The sequence below is a fragment of the Marmota marmota genome, unplaced genomic scaffold, assembly GCF_001458135.2.
Source record: "Marmota marmota marmota unplaced genomic scaffold, marMar, whole genome shotgun sequence".
Classification (NCBI taxonomy): Eukaryota; Metazoa; Chordata; class Mammalia; order Rodentia; family Sciuridae; genus Marmota; species Marmota marmota.
In genome coordinates this window covers 1384134-1391251 of record NW_026000022.1, presented here as the reverse complement: position 1 = coordinate 1391251, position 7118 = coordinate 1384134, and positions in this window count along the sequence as shown.

Here is a 7118-nt window from a genome sequence, read left to right as displayed (position 1 = left end):
GGACGAGCTCGCTGCGGGCCCCGGCCATAGCGCGCGAGGGGATCCCGGCCCGTGGGCTCCCGTCTGCGGGTCCGGCCGGAGTTCCACATTAAATATTCCTAGGAATCGCTACTTTCTTAAAGGAGAACCTACCGCGCGGAAAAGTTCACAGCCAAGGGGACTTCACAAAGGAAGAGCTCCGTTTCTGCTTGTTCTCAAGTGGGGAGACGCATCCGTTCTGCTGCGCACTGCCCGCTCAGGCTGACATTAAGAAGAGGACTAGGGGAATGGGATCACCTACTCCTACCATCAGGTCACTTTTCTTGGAAAGTGTGGGAGAAGAAATGAACTTGGTGGCAGAGAGAAAAGTTCTCTCCCCGATCACTCGTTAAGTAATTATTTAAAATTAGCGGTCGCAGATGACGTTCCAGGGTCCCCCAAAGGTCCTTTTCATAAAAGGGAGGCTGTTTGACTTCACCCGGCCTCCACCGGCATGGGAGATGAGAAAGTTTTTGCCCTGTGTTGTTGAGAACACAAGCACGCAGTGAGCTTAGGAAATCTTACACTGAACAACAATTTCATTGGAGCGGTTCAAACAGCAATAACAAAACCTGCACCTGCCCCCATTCTCTTAAAAAGAGAGCGCTCGCTGGGCTGTGGTTGGGAGCTGGGGCGGTAAGTCAGCGCGCAGAAAGGGGCTGTGGTGCGCGCGTCGCGGAAGCTCCTGTCTACCCCCCATTTCTCCACTCTGCACGTCCCGGGCTTGCTGCGGCCGCGGCCAGGCTGCCCAGCTCCTCTGGGAGCGAGGCCCGGGCCCAGGAGCGAGCTGAAGAGGGAAGGAGAAGGACAAGGCGAAAGTTCTTATCCCTGGAGCGCCAGGCCCTCCAGGGAGCTCGCTCCCGCCCGGGGCCCGGCTGATCCGTGACGGGACCACGCGTGGTGCCAGGCGACGCCCGCGCCTTGTGCCCGGCCCTGCGCGCACTCACACTCAAACAGACTCAACCCTCACACCCCACGGTTCTTTTTGTTCCGGGCCAGAAGCACTTTCACAGGTGGTTAGACAGTCTTGAGCGCCATCTAACGGAAGCAGCAAAAAGTTGACACTGGGTGGAGGTTAGGGGTGTCCCGGCTGGGCCTAAAGAATTCTTTCCCCATTCCCTCCCCGCCCCCACACACACACTCCCGGGCCTCGACACCCCTCCTCTTACTAGCACTACCATACACAGACACACACACGCATTTGGGAACTCCGGATCCCCCTGACGACGTCCACCTTCCCAGGACCCCGGGGGCAGCCCCCAGCCTGCGCGCCATGGGACTGTCCTCTGGCCAATCTGTTTTGCCTCCCTTTCGTGTTCCCTCAGGTGCCCAGAAGAGGAAGGATCCTCTTGTATCGGCCTTGATAGGGCCCTGATGTCGTTCAAGCTCTTTCTTTTTCCTTTTGTCCTGTGGTGGAAAGTTCTGAGCAGCTACAGGCAGGTGCACCTGTTTTTCTAAAGGCATAGCAGTGGAGGGGTCTGCAGAGAGGAGAGGAAGGAGGAAAACCAAGATCATGGCAAGGAGGAAGGAGGGAGGACGGAAGGAAGGGAGGGAGATCCACTCACAGAGATCTGGTCCAGCAGTGGGCCCTGGAGAGCTGAAATCGTATCTCCTGGGAGGGCGGGGGTCGGGGGGGGGGATGAGCGGGATTCTGATGAGCTGCCCTAGAAATTAAGAGCAGTGGCCTGGGGGAGGCCTGGCAAGCTATGGTATCTCAGGCGGAACCCCTGGATAGAATGGATCAAGAGAGGAGCCAGCCACCTGGAGAGTTGCAGCCAGTGTAAGGAGGCCCAGATTGGCCATGCACTCCCATCAGGTGTGGGGGTCTTGGTGGAGTATGAGGAGTTAGCAAAAGGGCTGGTGTCCTTGACTAGGAGAGAAACCACAAAGAAAAGGGAGGAGAGTGCAAGTCAGGCCCAAATCAGCCTCTGCTTCAAGGCCACAGCTGCCCAGTGTTTGGGGTTTAGTAATTGGGGGACCTATTTTCATGCCTTTAAGCCAAGGGCCACAGGTAGAATGGCCTGTGGGCAGCACCCAGACACCAGGCTGGTTGGCCCTGGTGATGCAACCAGAGGGTGCTGGGCTGGGCTCTGCATTCCAGAAGAAAGCTGTGCATCCCACCAAACCAGGCCCAGAGTTGTCCTGTGACTGCACAGAGGGGACTAGACCACCTGCCCCTCCTCCTTCACAGGTGGCTAAGAATGGAATGTGACGTCATATCTACATTTTATGGTGGTAAAATATGTGTAACACAAAATTTGTCCTTTTCACTCTTTATATGTGTATATTTCTTTATAAATGTATATTTCAGTGTGCTCACACTGTTGGCAAACATCACCACTCTCCATCTCCAAAGCTTTTCATCCTGTAAATCTGAAACTCTATACCATTCAATAATAATTCTCACTTCTCCCTCCTTCTCCCAGCCTCTAGCAACCACCATGCTACCTTCTGTTTCTATGGATTTGACTTCATATTAATGAAACCATGCAACATCCATCTTTAGTAACTGTCTTATTTTACTTAACTAATGTCCTCAAGCTTCATCCATGTTGTAGCATGTGTCACAATTTCCTTCCTTTTCAGGGACGAGTAATATTCCATTATAGGTCTACAACACATTTGTGACTATTGTAAGAAGTGCTGGTATGAATGTGGGTATGCAGATATCTTTTCAAGTTCTTATTTTTGGCCCTTTAGGTATATACCCAAAAGTAGGACTGCTGGATCTTATGGCAATTCTATTTTAAAATACTTGAGGAACCTCCATACTGTTTTCCATAGCAGCCACACCATTTAAGCAATGCACAAATGTTCTAATTCCCCCATCCTCTGACACTTGTGATTTTCTGTTTGTTTTAGATAATAGCCATCCTAACTGGTATGAAGTAGTATCTTATTACACTTTTAAAACATTTTTTTAAAGTGAAAATATACAAATGTCATCATGAAATGGCACTAACCAGGCAAATTAGCCTGAAGTTTGAACAGAGTGGAAAATCTTGATAATTATAGAAAATCTCTGACCTTTCACTTTTGTTTCCAGGTCTAGAAACAGGAAGAAGAGAGATGACTGAGACAGAGAGGCATACAGAATTAACTGGGGCAGGGGGGACAAGTACCAGAAATGAAACCCAGGGGTGCTTAGCCACTGAGCCACATCCCCAGCCCTTTTTATTTATTTATTTTTAAATTTTGAGACAGGACCTGACTAAGTTGCTTCGGGCCTCCCTAAGTTGCTGAGGCCGGCTTTGAACTTGTGATCCTCCTGCCTCAGCCTCCCAAGCCACTGGGATTACGTATTACTGCTCTGGCAGAATTAATATTTTTTGATGATCATGTTTTGGTCCCTTGTTCTAGTCAGAAGCTGGAAAATTGTGCAGGTATATTATTAGCAGTCCCTATTTCTTTCTTTGTTTTCAGAAGGAGGACAAAGATTCATCCTCTCTTAAAAGAGGATAGACTGAATATATATTATATGTATATAGATGTATATATAGAATACTTGTCTTCTTTCTGGATTCTTTGATGTATTCAAATTGAAATTGAAAGAGATGCTAGTGCCCAAGACACTGCCCACTTGGGTGACGGGTGGAAATCTTTGAAGTCCTTTTTCCCAGGAAAGGGCTGAACAGTAACAACTCTGAAGGTGGGCGGGCCGTCACACCCCCTGGATCTCCTGGTCTGGGAGTCCTCTCAGGTGCCCAGTGCCCCTTGCCTCCTCACACAGCTGCACATGCCATAACCTCCTGCCGACCTTATTTAGCATTTATGTGTAGTGCATCTACAAAGTGCCCTGTTCTTTTATTTTTCCGTTTTTATGCTGGTCATTCTCTTTTACAACCTGAGGAGACAGGTTAGTGTTTTTATTTCCCACATGTTAAGTGAAAGTATCAAGAGTGGGCACAAAATAGGAAATGGAAATGGCTGTGGTGACGGGTGGTGGCTCCCAGCCTGAGCTGCGACTTGGCCCACTGAACCACACTGCGTCTTTCATCTGACAGGACGGTTGGCACCAGGCAGAGATGAGAGAGACCAGAGCAGCAAGCCTTGGCAGGGATGTCCACCTCCCTTCTGCCACCAGGCCAACTTCGCCACTTGCTGAACCGCGAAAACTCTGTGGTGTTTTTGCTCTTTGGGGCTCAGGGGCCGTGGAGGAAGGGGGTTGGGAACACCCTTTGGTCCCGGGGTTGTGGAGGCAGCTCCCAGCACCTTGGCTCTGAGCGTGTGTCTGGCCCTCCCCTTTAATTGCTGTGTCTGCTCCCCAAGGAGAAGGGATGTGCTCCCATCAGGAGCTCTGCAACTTAAGACAAAAGAAAAAATTGTGATCGTGGCGTGCATGTGTGCACACACACACACACACACACACACACACCATCATTTCCTCTTCCCTGGTTTAAGCTATTTCCAGGAGAAAGAGAACCTTCTGGGGGCGCTGGGACCTGGAGACCTCTCAGCATACGGGAAGTGCTCTGGAGTACTTGGATCCAAGCCATTTGTTTCTAGAGCGAAGCACGTTGGGTAGGAGCTTGCTTTTTCCATTTGCAATGGCTTATTAAGTATAAGCATCTCTCTTCTCTCTGTTTACTGAGTGATTAGGTCTCCCTCCAACTGACCCTGCCAGGGGAGATAGCCAAAGTGGATCCTTAACACACAGTTACCCTGCAAAATGTCCTTGCCATAAACCCTGAGACCACAGACGGGGCTCTGTGGCTCCTTTTGGTTCCTGGTTTTACAGTCAGCAGCGAGGGCCCCACAGACAGGGGCTGTGCACTAATGCCACCCATGTGCACATGGCTCTCTTCTAGTCACACCGCAGCAAGGGATGCGTCCTCTGCACAAGGCCCAGTTGCTGTCCCTGGCCCTTTTCTAAGCAGTACCATCACCAGTCCTGCTGATGACTGTTCTTTCTGTCCTTCTTGGACAAGATAAAGATGGGGGCGGGGGAAGACAAGACTCCTTCACCCACCAAGATGCAGACACGAAAACCCCGAGAACTAGTAAGCAGTAAAGATTAACCAGACGATGGCTGATCAGTAGCTGGTTGCCTGGCTCAGATGGCTGGTTGCTGGTAGATGGACTTGGTAAGAAGCTTGACCGGCTGTGGTGGCGAAGCCAGCCTCCATCAGGCAGATCCCAAAGGTCAGAGTGGAGGCAAAATCATGCAATTTACCCAAATTTCGGAGGCTGAATTCAGTTGAGGGTTGGGCTGGAAACCACGAGGGATTATTTCCAACTTTGTGGATTCTTTTTCCTCTCTGCCAATGTCTTTACTATGATACAGGGAAAGCTTCAGATATTCCACTGATATTGTTAGATAAATAGTGTCTTCTTGCCCATTCCACAATATGAGCTGCAATGAAATAATTAAATCAAATTATTTCCAACCTCTTACGTATTTTCAATGGAAGTTCAATGATCTTATTCTGCATCCTGCTCTTGTGATAAGTCTGCACCCTTGCAATTCTGCAGTTAGAATTCGTGTGTGACTGTTCTTTGTATTGAATGAATCTAATAGTATTTTACACTTGGTAGAATACAGGGCCGAGGCAGATCCTATATATAGGAGTTGACATCTTGCCTAAGGGTTGGGATAATTTAATCTGCTAGTCATCCCCTCCTTACAATCTCCTGGTGAAAAGTAAAGCTCTCAGATGAACTTACTGAGTCAGGGAGCTTAGGGTGGCTGGCCAAGGTAGACAGGCGTGGATCTCCAAATTCACTGTACTGTGTCCTGAGAGTTGTGTGTAATGCACTCACCACACACAGCCCACATAACACACACAACACACATTCCACAAACGGCACTAAATATTCTCACCTAACACGTAGCACATTCGTGGCATACATACAACATAAGCACACACTTATTGCACACAGAGCACAAACAACACACATAGACACACACAGCATGTAGAACAGCACTCACACAACAGCACACAACAACACACATGCAATGTGCACAGCACCTATAAACACACACACACGTATAGAGGGGTGAGAGACGGCGAGGAAAGGCACCTCTGTCTGAGTCACACTGGGGCTCTGACCACAGCTCCTTCTTCTTGTGGGGTCTAGGACTCTTGGGGGGCCTAGAATAAGATGGCTGCTAGTCCTCGGAGATGAAACGTGGTTACTTCGGGTGATGGCACATGAGAGAAACCAGAAACTAGCATTCTTCAGTTTCTTGCACTTGATTTCTTATGTATTCTCTCTTTATTTTCCATTTCTGATTTTTTTTGGGGGGGTGGAATCTATTCAGCTAGGCTAAGAGGAATCACCATCCCCAAATTTTTCCACATTTGAACCAGTACCTTTTAAAATAGCTAACTGATTAGCTGCTTGTCATGGCAAAGGGGCCCTGAGGGCAGAGGACACTGGGTGGCAGGGGGCTGGCTGCAGCAGCCTCCTTCCTGGTCCAGAGGGGTCCCACCCACTGAGAGGTACAGGGGTAAGTGACAGGACAAGCATCCTTTCACTACAGGATCTCTTGGGGAACAAGTTAAGTAGCTTAATGGAGAATTTCAAACTATGCATTTACATTAAAACAACCACAGGTCTATTATACAATAGAATCCAAAATCATCATACAACTGAAAAGCAGAAAACAGGACTTCCAACTCTCCATGTGACTGCAGAGGATGGCTTCCGGCCAGCACCTGCCCCTTCTCATCCAAGCACATGAGATTTCTTCTGACATTAGTGATATTTCAGTGGAAAATTCTGGGAATGCTACCTTATAGTTTATTCCCCCCTTTATGTGGTTCAGACTTACGTTTCAGGACATTATATTTTCAGATTCCTCCTTTCTCCATCCGCCTCCGTCCCCCACCACACAGACAGATTTGGGCCACCTGTTCTCCCCACAACCAGGAGGGTGGAAAAGATGCCTCGTGCCAGACTCTCCTTCATTCACGTAGTCACATGCTCTCTCCAACATTATGGGAGGAGAAAATCCTCCCTGGGCTCCACTTCCAGGTTCTCTGCTTGGACAGAATGCAGTTGTACAAAAATTAACTTGGCTGGGGGGAACCTGAATGGAGACTGTGAGAAACCTGGGATTCTGGGGGCTGCTGCTGAGGGGGCCCCATACATCTATA